General features: G+C 47.5%; 1 protein-coding gene across 2 annotated transcripts in view; it reads right to left on the minus strand.

The window, feature by feature from the left end:
* Positions 1-19,662, minus strand: part of LOC121721536 (transcription factor HIVEP3) — a 79,036-nt gene that overhangs the window by 40,838 nt on the left and 18,536 nt on the right. Inside the window, exon 1 of one of the 2 annotated variants that reach the window (XM_042108559.1) lies at positions 5,254-6,812. The exons of the other annotated variant lie outside the window; for it this stretch is intronic. The gene's annotated coding sequence lies outside the window, so the exon portion shown is untranslated. Of the gene's footprint in view, positions 1-5,253; positions 6,813-19,662 lie in introns of those variants that run through there. 2 annotated transcript variants of the gene reach the window in all.

Consider the following 19,662-nt stretch of genomic DNA (forward strand, 5'->3'; position numbering starts at 1 on the left):
GCGCTGGACCCCTTACCCGGCACGACGCATATCAACACCTGGAGGCTGCCAGTTCATCAGTTCCGGCGTGGTGGCTGATGACAGCACGGGCCCTGCTGCCGACGCTAACCTAATCAGGCTCTGTAAACACGGCCGCTCCCGCTGTGCCAAACGCCTGATGACTGGATGTGACTGTCACACACACACACACACACACACACACTCTCTCTTTCTAATACACACTTTTAACCTCTCTTTCTCTACACAAGAGTGTAACCTCACACACACATACACATATGTAAATTCACATACCCATATAAGAGTGCACTCAAAAGGCAAAATGGCATACACAAAGGAGTACATGATAAGTAATACACACACACACACACACACACACACATGTACACACACACACACACCCTTACATAGCCATGGACAGATGAAGGGTGGCAGCAGGTAAACAGCGATCACTGAGGGGCTGAAGTGTGTACAAACAGCCGCTGCAGGCGGTGGGATGTGGAGGGGCTTCCGGCGTGGCGAGGCGAGGCCAGGGCTTGGCACGGCCTGAGGGGCCCTACTGAGCAGGGGGTTTACCCGCACGCCTGGAGCAGGCCTCAGCGCCCCAGGCTGCCACCTCAGCGCTCACAAACACCTCCATTCACTGCTGCTGCAGGACACCGAAACATGGAGGGAGAGGCTTGGAGGAAGCCTGTGTGTATGTGTGTGTGTGAGAGAGACTGTTTATGCATATGTATATGTTTTATACACAAGCACACACACCAGGGACCCCTGCTACTCTGCTGTGTGTGCAAACAGAAGTAAAAGGAGTAGAAAACTCATAAGCTTGATTGAATTGAACACTGAACTTAACGCTGCGCCAGGGCCTGTTACTTCAAAAGAAAAACATGTGTAGTTGCAGGGCCTTCCTCCATCCTAACAGTGAAACTCTAGATCTGTGTCTGCAGGATCGGCCCCACAGCAGGGCCATATGTGGGCCCCTTGCAGGTATGCGTCTCCTCTTCACACAGGCCTCATCTCCCTGCCTCCCCTTGGCATCATCTTCACTCTTTTAAACAATCTGTCAAACACACTTACAGCACTGGAAAAAAAAACATGTAAGCCCCGGGAAAAATAAATCACACACACACAGGCGCACATATGCATGCATGCACACACACACACACACACACACACAAACACACGCATTCACACAAATATATGCATGCCACCCCCAGAATCTTATCAGAGGAGCATATCAGATTTCTGCATGTTCAAACCTACATCTCCAGTGCCATCCATCTCTCTCAGTGGCAGTGCTCCTTTGGCAGGGGCCGACAAGTCCATCATAAATCACACCTGGCAATCACGTTAGCAAGCTGCCTGCAACACACTAAATTATGAGACAGGCAGCAGCGCATTGCAGCAACCACTTATGAACTACTTTGGTGGACTTGGTGGTGGTGGTGGCTATGAGTCTGGATGAAGGGTGCCTTTGAGACAGCAACTGCCTTTGGAGAAGATCTGGCACTAGTTTTGGCACAAGAGTCGGATTCACCTCTGAGACATTTGCTATCGGGGAAACTTGGGCTTGGTAGGCTATGCCTTTTAACTGTTAACATGTGTATAGTGCAAAAACAATAACAGCAATAGGCACCAATACAAAGATAAGCAGAGCAGGCAGGTTACCAGAGCCGGTGTAATTACCTCAACAACAATAACAGTGATCATTTCCGCACAATGGACACACTCCTCATGTTAACGTACAACAAACGCAACATATAATGATGAAGGGCCTGACTCATCAGGAGCTTTCTCAAGACTGGGGAGAAGAGAGTTCACAAGATGGTGAAAGTGAGATGAGATTTATCTGAGTTTCTGCTATTAACCACAGCAGCTATTTGTGTAGTAACTCATCTCTCTCTCTCTCTGTGGTGAAGAAAAGGTGGGTGAGCTCCACTAAATGGTCACAAAAAACATTTGGGTGCATTTTCACTTGATATTTTGAAGAAATGCAACACAATTACCCAACTGTAGAGTTTTTAGAATTTTTGTTGAATTTTTAGACATGGAGTTCTTGCCAAGCCCAAGTTACCTACCTATCGACCAACAAACTCAACAACCCTCCCTCCTGATGTGCATGACAACAGTGTGCTTGAGAGGGAGGCCTGGGCTCCCGGGGGCAGATACTGCAAACCATGTGATCTCTGGTGGAGTGAGTTCACTGCTCATCTGTGGCGGCTTGTAGCCGTAAACACCACAGGCCTCTGTGACTGTTGGACAGCAACATGTGCTGATAACTAACCACATTAAAAAAAAAGAAATCAGTGACTGTGTACATCATCTCTCTCACTCTAGTCTTGCAGGCAGTGAAGGCCTCCGTTTTCTCTCCCGCTGACCATGTGTCCGTGCTGCTGACCACGTGCCTGAGTTTGCAAGATCAGCAGCAGCAGCAGTGTGGCGTTGGCTCTGGCTCTGGCTCAGGCGCTGCGCGGAAGTGTGTAGCTCAGAGGGGCAGCTGTGCTGCTGACATGTATACGTCGCTCTGGGAGTTGCGGCTCGCGCACTCTAAGTGCAGCGTTACCCTCCAGGGCTACCCCGCTCTGCTGCCCAGAGGCCTGGGGGCTGACCCCTGGGGCGCTCGCTCGCTCGCTGAGGACTTCTACTCAGGTAGGCAGCAGGACAGTACGGCCTCAAAATTACATCACGGAATAATCTGAATTCGAAGGTTACAATATACTGTATGCATAAAGTTATATCCATCTTTCTTGAAATTTCAGTTTAATTACTTCTCATAACACACTGGTATGGCAACTTTTTTTCACTGCATTCTGTATAGTCCAAAATAACTTATTTTTGCAGCATCTCAGTGTGCATTTAAACTGTAGCAGATAATCAAATTCAAAAATACTGCTCTTCAGTTATAGCATTCAGCATTGCAGGAATAGTCCTTCATACCTCTTTACTTGGCCTTCTTGTTTATACTCACATTGCAATAGTGCAGAAACCATCACTGTCAACATACCTGTCTGTGCAGGCTTACTTAGCCAGCCACAGAAGCTACGGGAGGTTATTAGCCAGAAATAAACAACTCTGTCAACGCAACTGTCCCTGGCCTGGGAGTACATCTGTGGCATGTCCCAATGTTGCCACCTGTGCTGAATGCCCTCTCCGAGGGGGAGGATAAGTGGCAGGAACACAAAGGTACGTCCTGGCCGAGCTTGCCACTCCTGGGAAATTTGCTGCAGCCTCCACCTCTCTAGTGGATTTGCATCACCATCAACCTCCAGTGTCTGCAGGCTGCTCTTGAGCTCAGCTTCAACTGGGTCTCTGGACACAGTTTATTGATCACTTGCTTTTGAGAAAGTTAACCAGACTTCATCGTCTACACAGATTTAACACCAGACACTGCAGACATTTACATGCTATAAAATGATAATTCATTATAATAAGAATCTTAATCGCAGTCAAATTAACTACCGATGGCACTGCAGTCTTGTGGTTAAGTACCACTGCTTAGGCAACGTTTGCACCACTGTAAGTAGAAACACATACTTCAAACTCTTCTTTGCTCTTCTGTCAACCCTTGGGCTACAAATTCTTCAGTGCAGTCATAAAAGAAATATGAAGTCGGTAAACAGTTACCACACAACTACCTGTTGCTGTTGAAGTGGAAAGTTGGAATTATGTAAGGGGGCTTGACAACTAGGGCTGCAATTATCGCAACCACAATATGAACCAATGCAACTATCTAATTGCAAAGACTAAAAACTTTGCTGTATAGTTTTGGCATTTCAATTTGCCAACATTGTTTTTGGCCAGGTGCCATAACTTGTGGATCTGATACTTTGCAAGATGTCTGTCTTTAAAGCCTGTTCTGCCAACTGTCTGAAAAGGAACAGATCTGAGGTGATAGAGAAGATTGCTTGTATTACAATCCCTTTACTATCCTAGCAGCTATTGTTGTCTGATGATTTGTTTTGTACTCATCATCAGACTTGAACCATGTCCATACAATAGTGGTGTAAGCGCTCTTAACCAACTCCTCGTCTTTATTGTGCACATTACTTTCACCCATTTCTTTTTTTTCCTCCATATAAAGCTGCATGGCCCCTCATGTTTTCCGGAAAATTGACAAGCTGAAGACGACGGAACCCAACTGCTCAACGCCGTATTTTAGTCAAAATCCACAATATAGGACTAATCCATGTACTTTCTGTTCACACTATTCACCCTTTTCACACTTTACCGGGTCAGGTGTAGAGCTGGGGGCGGATAGGAGCAGTGCTGACATTAAATAGGACTTCCTCGGGGGCCCTGGCAACACGACCAGTGTCAACACTAGTAAATCACTTAGCAACAAACCCCTGAGAGGGCCAGAAGAAAAGAGAGGCTCAGAGGCCCTCCTTGCAGCCGCCACCCCGGCTATCTGGTTCAGTGTGTGTCTCTCTCTGGTTTAGTGTTTGTGTATGGATAGCGAAAGTAAGGAGGCCTCCGTGTATGTGTGTGTGTGTGTGTGTGTGTGTGTGTGTGTGTGTGTGTGTGTGTGTGTGTGTGTGTGTGTTTGCCCAGGCTAGCGGCTGTGCGGGGATATGTAATACCCCTGCTGTGAACTCACAGGGCCCAGGGGAGGGAATCCAGTGTCCTGTGTTTACCCGCACACCCAAACTGGCCCACTTTTTTGCGCGTGCACACACACACACACACACACACGACAGAAGTGTGTCACAGGAGCGCAGCTCATGCTTGCCTGATCGCCTGAAATGAGGCCACACTGGACGCTGGGGAAGCACGTGTGTGTGTGTGTGTGTGTATGTGTGTGTGTGTGTGTGTGTCTCGATGCGTGTGGCAGATGCCACTTGAGGCTCAGCCAGGCAGGGAAGCAGAAGAGAGAGAGGGAGGACATAACATATACACTATGGCATCTCCCACACACCAGAGAAGTATGGCTGTTTAAGGTCAAGCTCTGAGTAGCCCATTGTAGTATACATATACTGAGGACCTCCAGCTAGCAGTGTGACACACAGTCATATGTCTGATGTGCTAAGTGAAGTGCTGGAGGCTAAGGTCTTATCAGAGCAGGAAAGTGCAGCGTCAGGGCCGATAATTCAAATGCCCTCTGTTTGTCTAACCTTCTCACATGAGGAAACGGTCTTGATGCATGTGAACGGCCTTTGTTGGGTGGGCACTGGGCAGACTGTGCCAAGACCGAGAGGCCACGCAAGGTGATTAGGAGATAACAGGACAGATAGATAGGGACCCCCAAATGTCCGTCACCTTTTCCATGGCTTGCTCGCTGTGAGGGTCTTGTCACGTGGCCTTTGCTGCCAGGAGCGCACGAGCAGCGTTGCCACCAGCTGTCAGCACCTAAGGGAGGAGGAGGAGGAGGAGGATCTGTTCATCAGAAAGCTGACCCCAACTCCACCTCTGGCCCCCTAATGCAATAAGCAGTGACCAGCTCTCAGCAGCAGCACCCCCACCCAGGCCCACACACACACACACACACACACACACACACACAATCAAGCTGCAGAGCATTCCGGGAAGGCTGGGCCGTAGCGGAGGAGTGTGTGTGTGTGTGTGTGTGTGTGTGGGGGGGGGGGGGTTGTGATGGAGGCAGCAGAGCATGACGCAGTCCAGTGTCGGCATCCATCGATTTTTTTATTTTCCTTCCTCCTCTCCACTCCACTCCACTCCACTCCTCCTCCATGTCCTGGCTCTCAGCGCGCCCGGTTGTGATGCGTGTCTCGATACGGGCGCAACAAGACGGGGGCAGTGAGTGCTGAGTTGGCAGGCGGCGAGCAGGCGGGCCGCAGTGCCAGGCGAGCTGGGCATTGTTATGGCTCGCTGTTGGACAGCCCCTGAGTCGGGGTCCCTGCGGGACAAACCTGGTGACACAAACAGTAATGGAAACAGACTCCTGCTGACAACCCAGGCTCTTAGTGAGAATGCGGGGGAGGTGATGTAACTTCTGGGACTGCTAGAGTGCGAGGATGTGACATCACACACACACACAGGCTCATGGAAGTCTAAAGGGAGAGAGGGGAAAATAAAGCACAGACAACTTCAGACAAACTGGACGGAAGAAACGCTGGAGACAGACCAGAAGATTAATCAGCGATCAGGAGCCTAATGGCTTGGGCCCCATCCTGGGGATGCAGAAGAGCTGGCGCAGCAGGGCTTTCTCTGAAACGGCTCTGGAAACAGACAACAGACCACCAGTGCCACCCACAACGACATGGCAAGCGCGCACACGCACACGCACACACCAAACAAATACAACAGTTACCTCCATGAATGGTATGTCAACAATGTTGTGACAAATATGCCTCCCAGGGAAACTTTCTCGTCGTAGATGCCTGTGTCATTGTGACAGACTGTGCAGACTGTCCTGGGCTATGCAGCCCTCTCCCACACAGAAAGACACAAGTGAAGAGGGTCAAAGTGAAAGCCTATTATAGGAAGAGATCTACTTCACAACTTTGATTGTACCAGTAAATAGCACCAGCTGTGCTACTCTATAACAGTCTAAGGCACAAAGAGAGCCAGGTATTAAACAAACAGTTATCACCTCTGGTTTTTAAGGTGCTAAATAGGAACTTGGGTTTTGCCATTTGGCTGATGTGATGTCCATGCGGTGGTGTGTGGTCGCTGATGCGATGCGATGCGGGGCAAGTGACGCGGAGATTTAGCCTTTAGCCTCTTTGTCACGTTTATCTCTCGCCGGAGGAGGCGCAGGGACGAGGTGCTCCACGTCAGTCATTACCCAAGGTCCACTGCTGCACACTCAAATGGCATGCCGTGCGTCAACAGGGCTAACGATACACACACACAAACACACACACACACACACACACACACACACACACACACACACACACACACACACACACACACACACACACTCTCAAGATGCATTAACCCAACACCGTCACAGAGATTTAATGGCCATTGGGCGGGGGCGGCGGTGCCGAGATTTACGCACATGCAGACTCGTCTGTCATTTAATCATCCCTCTTTCATTTGGCCCCCCACCACACACACACCTCATGCTATCATTCCACCCCAGCGCTGTGATCAAGCATGGCACATCCAGTGGCCTGCGTGTGTGTGTGTGTGTGTGTGTGTGTGTGTGTGTGTGTGTGTGAGTGAAGCACTGACGTCTGTGGGAGCAGCTGGTGTACCACTGGCAGCATCTCACCTGAGGCACAGCCAGTCATACAGCCATGGGCAGGAAGGAAGGATAGGGAAAAAAGAGAAAGAAAGAAAGAAAGAAAGAAAAAAGAAAGAAAGAACTTAGTGAATAAAACAAAGCAAAAAACTAACAAATGAAAGAAAGAATGTATAAAATAAAGAATTTGATTGAATAATTCACGTGTTGTGCACAGGTCTACTGTGCACACTATGTACTCAACATCAACATACTATCTTCACACGTACAGCAACTTTTTATGACCTAGTGCCATAAATCCAAGGTGCAGTACACACTTGCTGTCACATCCAGGGCAGAAAAACATGGTGGACAACCTGATGGGGTGAGTGAGAATGAGTTCCTCTTGAGTAGCGCTTCCTCCTCACAGGACATCACCTGCCGCTGCCTCACAGCTGGCTAGAGGAAGCATGGATCACCGCCAGTGAAAAGCTGCAGAGCACACTACCTCAATCACACACGCGCACACACACACACACGCACACGTTGATACACATTGCGCACGTATGCACGCACACTCACAGGCTCACAAATACACACCCACACCTTAGCGCGATCAGTGCAGGTGATGACGCATAGGTGACGGTGGCGCACATGAAAGCTGAAGCGCTACTCTAACTACCGGGTGCAGGCTTTTGGCTCATTAATCTTGTCCATAGAGTGGACAGCGCGAGTCACCGAGGCAACAAGCTCTGACGGCATGCCTCACAGTCCACTGACACTAATGATGTAGACATGTCACACAGTGTCACACTGTAGAACACCTGTGCTAACAATGGCCTAAATTATATGATGAAACACACAGACACACAGACAGACAGACAGACAGACAGACAGACACACAAAGAAAATCCAAAACGGAAACCGACAATTTGACTGTGCATTTTAAATTTGGTGATCACATGTGAAATTGAAGCCAATGTGGTCAACAACAAAGTTTTTCATGAGAGAGAGAGAGAGAGAAAGCAAATGGGTGAAACAGAGAAGAGAGTGGGTGGGGTTATAGAATAGAATCGAGAGTGAAGACAATGGGAACAAAGTTTTGATTGGATCCCAAACCGCTGCGTAGAACATGATCTTATTGAGCGCCTGTTGTATATCTGGACGGAGCCCAACTGTTGCAGGACCTCCAGGGCTTTTCAAATTCTCAATCCCTGAGACTATCATCTTCAGAAGCTCTCTCAAACACACACACACACACACACAGACACACAGACACACAAACACACACACACACACAGATACACACTCACCTCCCTGCACTATGTTTCCTCTGAAATCAATCCTGAGCGGAGAAAACGGAGAAAACACAGCCATGGGAGAAAGGTCAAATTTGGATTTCTATTTTTTTTCCCAAAACAAAATAAACTCTTTTTCAACACAGGAGCAAAACAAACTGGAGATTTTTAAGGATCCCTTGTCTTGTAGAGGTGAGGTTTCCGGATTGAGCGCGGTGATAAAATACTAACAGTGCTGTACAGTCCTACCAACCTACCGTTAACCTCACCTACACTCCCTATATAGTATATGCCAAATACAAACACACATATACAAACTGAATTTTCCCTGATGTTCAAAGAGCAGGTCATAAATCAACAACTGATCCAAACATATGATCTCGCTACGTCACTTTGGATATACATTTGTGTATGTGTTGGTGTGCGTGTGCGTGTGCGTGTGTGTGTGTGTGTGTGTGTGTGTGTGTGTGTGTGTGTGTGTGTTTAGCACACAGTTTTATCCAAAGTGACACAGAATCCAAACAAGGTGAACATATGTGGTCACAACACAAGGTCAGCAAAGTTTCCTACAGGCTCAAACACAAAGCACAAACTCACAGAGAGGAGATGGAAGAGAGAGGGATGGAATGAAGGAGAAAGAGAGGTGGAGGCAGAAGAGGGGACACACTGAACAATTTGGGTTGCCTCTGGGTGCCTGCTTTCTGAACTCATTTCCCAATAAGAGTGTGGCAATATACTCGATAGACCAGAGAAAGCGAGAAAGAGAGAAAGCGAGAAAGAGAGAGAGAGAGAGAGAGAGAGAGAGACAGACAGAGGTGAGAGAGAAAGAGAGAGAAAGGAAGGAAAATCAGAAAAGTATGAATTACACTGTTCTTTACAACACTGTACTATACTATGTACTATCCTACAATAAACATGCTATACATTAAACATGCTAAGGTGTAGTGGTGCCTAAAAATAACAGGACATTGTCATTATGGGTACAATCCTGTACATACTTTGTCACACATACATACGCACGCACACACACACACACACACACACACACACACACACACACACACACACACACACACACACACACACGTTAATCTTCTTTACTGATGGACTGGCATGGTGCTGCAGTGGCAGCAGCAGTAGCAGCAGTGTGCCGTAGGCCTGAGTCAGCTGGATCAGACACTGAGGGCTGCCGTGACGAATGCTTCCTTTCACACCCACAACATTACAGGCCCCCGGGGACCCTCCAGGGACCCGCAGGCCAGAGCTGGCCAATCAGCTCTGCCAATCACACACACACACACACACACACACACACACACACACACACACCCCTTACCAACCACCACGGGATCCATTACTTTCAGAACTCAGAACTTTACCATTAAAAACATGAGGTGTGGATGACTGACATGGATAAATATGTGTGACCCTACAGGACTCAGCTAACGATAACTACAAAAACAACCTGGAGCGAAAACGATTTGAACGTTCACACCGACCAATGATAAGGAATGCTCATTCATTTGATTTCTATATATTCAATGGATTCTGATTGGCTTAGTGCATCTGTCATTCACAAAAATCTCTCTTAAAGTGACAGACAAAGACAGCGTTCTTCACATCATCATTGTAGTGTGCAGTGCGGATGCCGTTGCATTTGTTAGCCTGAACTAATATCAAAAACTGCCGCTTTTACCGTTAGCGTTATAGCTATGGTTGGCAGTGTGTCCGGGCCTTAGGACTGCTGGGCACAGCTGATGTAATTAATGTGTCATCTGAGGCCTGTGATGAGCTGATGGAATGAGTGGTCAGGTGCGCCGCTACTGGTCTGGAATGAGTGCATGCTGGTCTGACGGCTTTATAGGGGACGAGATTAGCCATCCCTGACATAAACTGTTTATACAGGACCTAGACGTGGAATTTACTGTCATTCACTCAAACATACACACCCATACACACATGCGCGCACACACACGCACATGCACACAGGCAGGCACGCACACACACACACACACACACATACTACACACACACGCACACACACAGCATCAGTCACATAGTCCAGCAGTTTTGTATGCGATCAGAACTGTCCAGACCACAGTCACCTTCTATTTTTTAAAGAAAAAAAAAAAGCCTACTTTGCACACTCGTGCTCAGCTTCTGCCTCTCTGCTCCTGCTATTGTGCAACCTGCCACGACTGCCATGTGGTGCGTCCAGATTCTCCCCCGGCCATGTTAGATCCATCTTCTGAAACTCCTCAGTCTAACGCTCGCTCTCTTGCTCTCTTGCTCTCTCTTGCTCTCTCTCTCTCTCTCGCTCTCTCTTCATCTGCACAGAGAGCAAGGCAAAGCAGCATGTATCTGCAGTGGTCCGGCTGATCTCTCTAACTGATCTCTCTAACTGCTCGTGCCAACTGCCATGAGTTTTGCGATCATTGGAAAAACAAAACAATACACCGAAGGAAGGTTATAGCCATGGAGTTACATTCCAGTGTGTTCCAGACAGTGTGTCTGAGTAAAAGGTGGTAGTTGCTAGGCAGGATAAGGCCAAATTTGGGTCCAGGGCACACCACTGCTGAACTGTGGACAGAGTCCAGCAGAAGGAGACACACATGTAAAAGAGAAGTGTATGTGTGAGAAACATGTTAAGTGCTGTCCACCATTATAGGGACAGGGACATGGAGATGGAGACAGATAGAAAGAGAGAAAGCTGGGGGGTGGAATGGTCTGAAAGAGTAATTCAAATGAAGAGATGGAAGAGAGACAGAAAGATGCCGTAAGAAAGAGCAGAAAAACCCATGAGAGAAAAGGTTGAAAAAGAGGGAGACAATGAGGGAGACTCGGAGAGCCAGAATGAAAGAGGAGGAATGTGAGATTGAGCAACAGAAGAAGAGAGTCAGACAGAGGGAGAGGGAGAAGAGAGACAAAGAGTCCAACAGCTGCTGCTTCTGCTACTGGACCTGGTGAAGGCAGTGGCAGGGCCACACCTCCAGGGAGACAGAGAGGAGGGGAAGACATGGGGAGTGAAAGAAAGACTAGAAGAGAGAAGAGCACAGGACCGAAACGAAACAGAGAGAGAGAGAGAGAGAGAGAGAGAGAGAGAGAGAGAGAGAGAGAATGCCTCTGCTGTAGCTGTGATGGGGTCATACAGGCTCACTCCGGCCGGCCTGCCTGAAACCCCCCCCCCCCCCCCCCCCAGCCCTCCCTCCCGCTCTCCAGGGGCTGTCAGGCTGAAATACAGCAGTGGTCCTCCAGCGTCGCCAGGAACATACTGCACCCACACTGCCCTCCCAGAAATGCCTGGCCCAATGCCTACACACACACACACACACACACACACACACACACACACACACACACACACACACACACACACACACACACACACACACACACACACACACACACACACACACACACACACACACACACACAGATAACCTGCTCTGCCATTGGCTAATCAGACAGGACTGCAATTAAGCATACCAAAACAGAAACAGTGCAACTGATGGAACTGAGGAGAAGAGAGGATGAGTAAAAGACTTCATATACTCATCTATGAAACCATTAGTTCCAACAATACAACATCAAAACACAATTTTTTACATCCTTGGCAAGAAGCCTTACATACATCCATTTGAAAGAACTAACTCATGAGTAAAGATTCCTCTACCTCAAACTTTAAAGAAATCTCCTGCCCATAGTCTTCAGGCTCCCACATCAACCCTCACCCCTCCCCAGGCACCAAGGACTTCCAGATACCCTCTGACCAGGTTTTAATGGGAATAGTTATGGGACGCATTTGACCTCCGCATGATCAGTTTATCCCACTTCCCAAGATCTATTCCTTGCAGGTTCTCCAAACCGGCATCTTATGTCATTCCAACAAAGGCAGAGAGAAGATGACTGGAGAGGAGAGAAAAGGAGAGAAAACAGAAGAGGAGAAGAGATAACACGAAAGGAGAGGAGAGGATATGAGGAGGTGAAGACAGGAGAGGAGATAAAGAGAAGAGGAGAGAAGAGGACATGAGAGGAGAGGAGAAGAGATGAGAGGAGAGGAGAGAACAGGAGAGGAGAAGAGATAACACGAAAGGAGAGGAGAGGAGAGGAGGAGGTGAAGACAGGAGAGGAGATAAAGAGAAGAGGAGAGAAGAGGACATGAGAGGAGAGGAGAAGAGATGAGAGGAGAGGAGAGAACAGGAGAGGAGAAGAGATAACACGAAAGGAGAGGAGAGGATATGAGGAGGTGAAGACAGGAGAGGAGATAAAGAGAAGAGGAGAGAAGAGGACATGAGAGGAGAGGAGAAGAGATGAGAGGAGAGGAGAGAACAGGAGAGGAGAAGAGATGAGACAAGAACAGAGGAGAGGAGAGAACAGGAGAAGAAAGGGAAGAGAAAACATGAGAGGAGAGGAGAGGAGAGGAGATGAAGAGAAGAAGTAAAGAGAGCACATGGTGACTAAGCACAGAGGAGCCCTGGCTGCTGACTCAGCTTCCTCAGCAGCTATAAGAGAGAGGGGGAAGGAGGGGGAGAGAGAGGGGGAAGGAGGAAGTGAGAGGGAGAGAGAAAGTGGGAGAAGAAGGGAGAGAGAGGAAAAGAGGGAGAGAAAGGAGGGAAAGGAAGATTTTGGATGAAAAATGACTGGGGCCTGAACACTGGTCTTCCTTATGCAAGGTGGCTGTCATCGAGAGCGGAGACTCAGTGCAAGATTACATCTCTACAGCTCCAGAGGAACTCAACCCCAGACAACAGCAAAGAGAAGAAGGTGTGTGTGTAGGTGTGTGTGTGTGTGTGTGTGTGTGTGTGTGTGTGTGTGTGTTTGTGGGGGGGAGGGTTGGTGGGGTAATCCTTCATTCCTTCATTGACCGTGTATGTGCCTGCAACACCCTTCCTCTATCTCTTTTGCACACACACAAACATGCACGCACATTCAAGCACACACACACACACACACACACACACACACACACTTTACACACAGCTGAAACCAGATACAGCGCTGTGTAAAGGTCAAAACCATAAAGTGTTGATTTTTTTTCCTTCTCAACAATCACTCGGTAGATTTAAATGCTTGCCTTGGAATGTTGTCATAACTGCATGGCTTCTCCAGCATTCAACCATTTATTTATCTGAGGTGAAGGAGCTCAACTGATTTATACTGGTTTATAATTGCATGCAGTATTGATTCTTCTAACATGTGTAGAAAGAGTCTAAAGGAAACCAAATACCGGTATTTTAAGAGCCTTAAACGATTCTTTAGCAAGGCCACATTCTTTTATGTGGTTCATCTATTTTAATGCATCTCTGACCGAAATGTGACATGGACATGGATTTAAGGATTTATTAATATCTGAAGCCCCCCTCCCAAGTCCAGGCGACAACAGGATTACAGCTGACTAGCAAGGACATTACACCCCCCCCCCCCCCACACTCACCATGCAATATTTCATTCTTCCCGTTTGAAAAGTGATTTACTGTGTGGTCTGCCCTTCTGTTGGTAAAATCCTCCTTGAAAAAGGAGTCAATCCCCCCGCTAGTGTTTTATTGTGTGGCGTATACTCGCCCAAACACCCCCAGCACACGTCTGTGGGGTAGGTGGGGCACATTTGTGGGATTGACTACACTCAACAGTGCTCAGCAAAGGAGACTGTAGGGGTAAGTAGAGGAGAGAACTCACACCACACATATAGGACATTAATATGAAGTATTCAAGTTTTTAAGTTATAATAATTGTCAGATTTGAAACAGAATGCATTGAAATCTTCCTTTTAAGTGTGTATATGTATATATGTGTGTGTGTGTGTGTGTGTGTGTGTGTGTGTGTGTGTGTGTGTGTGTGTGTGTTAGAGGGAGAGTGTCTTTAGAGCAGCCTGTTGCCTTGCTTAAGCCCAGATGGTCTGTTCTATTCCTGCTTTGCGTATGTTCTCGTGTCTCGGGCCTAATGCCATCCAAATAGACCCAAATGGACCCAAATGGACCCAGCAGAAGACCATTGAGAGGTCATCTGAACTTCTCTCAGATACAGGCAGGGATGCACAAACATGCACAGAACACATACAGCATGTGTACACGTACACACATAAGCACAATGCAAATTAGCAAACATAAGTGTGGTTATAATTACATAAGCGTATGTACACACACACACACACACACACACACACACACACACACACACACACACACACACACAGTGAGAGAGAGAGAGAGACATTTGAATTCTTTATTTGAATCCACCAATCAAATTTCTTACAGAAAGGATTCAAATATTCTTAGAGATAATACAGCTTTGACACTCAAGGGTACATAAAGCATCGCCTATGCCACACAGCAAGACTGCCTATCACAGCTGATACGGAGCAGAATTTTGCCAGCTGTTTCTATTTATTTTTTTTGATAGCCCTGCTATGCCAGCTGCCAAATATCAATACTACAAACTTACATACATAGCCTAGGTCACTGATCTTTACAAGGAGGGGTTGGTATTTTGTAATTTTATCATATAAGGCTATGTCCATATACAGACCATAGACACAATCTTTCATATAAGGCTATGTCCATATACAGACCATAGACACAATCTTTCAAGGACTAGCACCTCCTCTCTATCTCTATCCAAAAACACAGAGTCAGAGCTGTTGTACCAGTCTGGTATTACGCTTGAGTGTTTGTACATACCGTAGGCATATTTTTTGAAAATATTTATGTAACAGAACTGGCAAAAAGATAAACAATACAGTCATGGCGTGCAGTGCAGAGTCCTTTGCGCATATTACAACCATTTACGATATTGGCAACTGATTCAAGGTGCTGGTCAGAGTTAGAATGCATTATGCAGTGTGGATGGTGATTTTCAGGTTGTATTTGGCACACATACACACACACACACACACACAGACACACACACACACACACACACACACACACACACACACACTAACAAACTCCTTATCAATCTCTGGCGAGCTTCCCCGCTGCCTCTCTGCCCACAGTGGGGAGTGATAGGGGGATGTCGGGTAATAGAGTTACACAGGGTTATCTCTCCAGTAAGCAGAGTCGGCACTAAATGCACCACGTTTGGAGAACTTGGGAGCGCTAGAACTCATGACACCAGTTGGGAGAACTCAGGCTGACTCAAACTCAAACTCTCGTATCTCCCTGGCAGGCAGAAAATCGCTGCTTGTTGTCCCCTCACCACAGATTCTGTGGAGATAAACATCCTCAACACACAATTTAAATCCTCCAAGGTACTTGCCTCTGTGAGTCAACAGTGGAAATGAAGGGGAACATAAAAATCAACAGAGAGAAATTGCTACGTAAACCATTCTGAATAAAAAGCCCCTGCGTTTGGGCAGGTCTAGTAGCCCCTTCAGAAACCCTTTGCCATGCCAGGTTTAACCCATGTTAGCCTAAGCAATTATTCAAACTGACCATACGGCTGGAGCTCTCCCCACTTTGCATCATGTAAACTGACTGCTCTTCCTTTCCCACTGAGATCAATTGAACAGTGTACTGAATGCAAACTATCCCACTGACTACAGCATGTGAGCATATAATTGCATGTGTCAACATACTGTACAACCCAAACCCAGAGTGTGGAGGGCTACAGTACATTAAACCCTTTTAGAACTACTCTGCTATAGGCCAGTCAGTTTGACCAATTTTTTTGTCCTCCAGTGACTCCTGAAAGGTAGACGAACCAGCTGCGTGTTTCCATGGATACCAGGTCAGGTTATTTTGTCAGTAGCACTTTTATTTATTTTTACTGGTAGCGTCATTTGGTGCGATTCTAGTTTGTCTCAGACTCTTGTCACAATGCCTATCCCAAAAAACCAAGGACAGCGGCCTCCTCATCAAATCTGAATACATGCATGTAATTGAGCCACATTAAAAAGGATCGTGCCCACAACAAGCTCTGAGCAGTTCAGCGTCTCAGTCTCTAAATTTGGAGAGGAGGGTTCACAGTTGATTTAAAAGGCAGATTAGCCCACAACTCACACTAATTGCTGTCTGGGAGATGAGCTAACTGTGTAAACCTCGTTGGACGTCCACACCAGCAATAAGCTCCCCCTGGGTTACTGTGCTATTTCTGAGGCGCTGGGTGCAGCCTCCCACTCTGTCATTACCTGCTGAAGTCCTGCCGAGGTGCCACACAGAGCTCAGCGCAGGACTAATAACCATCAGCAGAAGCACTCAAGCTCTCAGCACAGAACACGCAGAACCTTCCAGAAACACCACACGCTCACAAATCAAGAGCCCCAATAAGGAGATTTTAGTTGTTTGTTTGTTTATTTAACATGGTGTAAGAATGAGCATGTTGATCATGTTGAGCAAGTGATTGATAACAAACCTATTAGAATTAGAACTAGAATTTGTATGGATAAGGAGAACAGAGTGGACAGAAACACACCACACTGTTGTTGTGCATTAACAAACCTGAAGATGGTTTCTAATTAGGGATTGGCATGAATAACAACATGCTTCATTTGTGCTGCTGAGGGAGTTGATTTCTTTGAAAGTTGACATAGTGGGTAATAGGTGGGATTGACATGCGTAACTGATGCAATCAGGGAATATTGCAAAATACAAATAGAAAGCAGAAATGTTACAGATTCTTACTTTCTTTCAGTCTCTTTCTACATGATGATTTTTCCACCAGCCAAACTTGCCTCCTCTGTGTACTCCGGTAATTACGCTCACTGGCATTCTGGCAAAACTCAACAGTGTATTGCTTCACACACGCACACACACACACACACACACGCGCACACACACACACACGCACACACACACACACACACACACACACGCACACACACGCACAGAGAGAGAGAGAGAGAGAGAGAGAGAGAGAGAGAGAGAGAGAGAGTACCTGTACACACAACCTTGGAGCAGGGACAGCCCAGCCTTTTGACGTCCCGGAGAGCAGGGTAAACACACAACCCGCGCGGAGTGTCACAAACCTAATCTGCTGTTTGTTTTCCCAATTAGAGCGACTCGCCCTGCGTCAGCAGCCGCCTGAGGGCCAGTGCCAGCAGGGTGGGGCCTGCCAGAGGTGCCGGGTGGGGGTGGGGGAGGGTGGGGGTGGGGGGGGGGGGGAGGGTACCTCCTCAGAGGGGGCCTTGGGGAGATCCTGGAGGAGGGGTGGGGTGGGGTGCATCAAACGCCACAAAGTAGAGACTGTTTGGAGCCACAGACAGAACATAGTGGAGTGCTGACTTTGGGCAAGTGTATGTGTAGAGGAGCAGGACCAAGACAGAGGAAAACATGCTGTGCACGACTGCTCTCACGGGCCAGCCAGAAGGAACCTCTGGGCCCCTGGACCACTGGCTCAGCACTGCAAATCATCCGTCCGCAGCCGCTGTCCGCCCACCGCGCCCCCGCAAACACTGTGCTATTGATTTAGCATTTGCAGAAGACCGCCCGTACGGCCAGCCTTCCTGAAGAAAACACAGGTTGGACTGTGCTGCCTCACCACTCGCTCTGATTGGGCGCGTGATCGCCCTGCCTCTGATGAATGCTGTCTTTAGATGGGACTCTGGTGCTCCAGAGAGAGAGAGAGAGAGCGAGAGAGTGTGTGTGTCAGTAAGAGAGAGAGAGAGTGACAGGAGAGAGAGAGTATGAGTATTTGCTGACGTTAATTTTGACCACAGAACAGGTACTAATGTCGTACGGCGGGTTTTAGCTGTGCTATAGCTGGCATCGGCTGCAGGCCTTTATCAAGCCTGTGCACATGTGAAGTGGGAGCTACTGACACTTGAGAGCACTTCTTTGCCACTGACATGCTACTTCAAGCACCATCCAGCAGCAGTAGGAGTTGCATTGGTTGTATTTGAACAGGGGTGGGCAACGCGGGCTGGATCCAGCACCTTAATCTGGCCCGCCGAGCATTCAATTAGGTTATCAGATAGATAGATAGATAAGATAGATAGATAGATAGATAGATAGATAGATAGATAGACAGATAGACAGATAGACAGATAGACAGATAGATAGATAGATAGACACTTAATTGATTCCCAAGGGGAAATTCAAATCAGGCTGCTATCGCTATTTTTTACCTGCCATAAACAACGTTGTGGTCAGCTTTAGTGCTGCAAACTGCTTTTCTTAGAGAACTTTAACAATGTCAATGTCAAAACATTGTGTTACAAAGAGATGATACTCTTTGTAATCTCCATTGCAGCACATCTAACTTGAACGTTATGCTACTCCATTTAATTGGCAAACCCGGCCCGCCGGCCAATTTTTTGAGCCAAAATATTTGCCCACCCCACCCCTGTATTAGAATGAAACATCCTTGGTAGTTGGAGCAGCAGCATGGCCCAGCACTAGCAGTAGGAGCACTAGCATATGAAAGATCTGAGAGGATCTGAGACTGTTAGTCGGTGTTAGTGTAGTCAGCGGACTGAACACCAGGGTTGTGCACAATTTGAATTGCAATTCTGCTTCCTGTTTGCTACCTCAATTGAAATGCAAGAGAAATTCAAGAATTGAATTGGAATTTAAGAGCCAGTTTCAATTCAATTCTGGAATTTTGCGCAAGCCTGCTGAACACGGTGTGCTGGAATGTGGAGGCGTCGATGTCGGCTGTTATTCCACCCGGGCTCTTGTTGTTTTCAGCAGAGCTGGCGAGCCGAGTCTGTCTGAACCTGGGACGTATATCTAGAGTAAACGAGAGAGCGCTGCCTGGGACAGGGAGCAACTGAAGGTCGAGCATTCGCTCCGCCTAAGGAAGCTGACCGCTCTCACCTGTGCGCACTCGCCCACACCAAAACAGTAGAAACAACCACACGCACCATAATAGCTTCAGCATCACTGAAGAACCCCTTACAGCCACAGAGGGCTCAGACTTCACAGGCATAGCACTGCTTAAAAAGGTTTTATGACAAATGACAACCCAGTTCAGAGAGCCTGTGAGCTGGTACATTTATGGAAGTGTGTCCATGTTTTGTGCTAGACTGTTAACAACACAGGGGCTGATTAGCTGGCCAACGCTATCTTGATGAGCTGATTCACAAAGAGCTGACTCAATGACGACTCAATGATGGTGAATTTTATTCACCCAAGCAGACATCCACAACACATCAGGTCCACATTCTGGTGCGCTATCAGAGCATGTCAGACCACTTCTCTAGTTAATGGTGACCTGTCTGTGTGTGTGTATGAGAGAGAGAGAGAGAGGGAGAGAGAAAGAGAGACAGAGCTGCACTTCTTAACAGAATGTGTGTGTGTGTGT

The sequence above is a fragment of the Alosa sapidissima genome, chromosome 10 (genome assembly GCF_018492685.1).
Source record: "Alosa sapidissima isolate fAloSap1 chromosome 10, fAloSap1.pri, whole genome shotgun sequence".
Taxonomy (NCBI): domain Eukaryota; kingdom Metazoa; phylum Chordata; class Actinopteri; order Clupeiformes; family Clupeidae; genus Alosa; species Alosa sapidissima.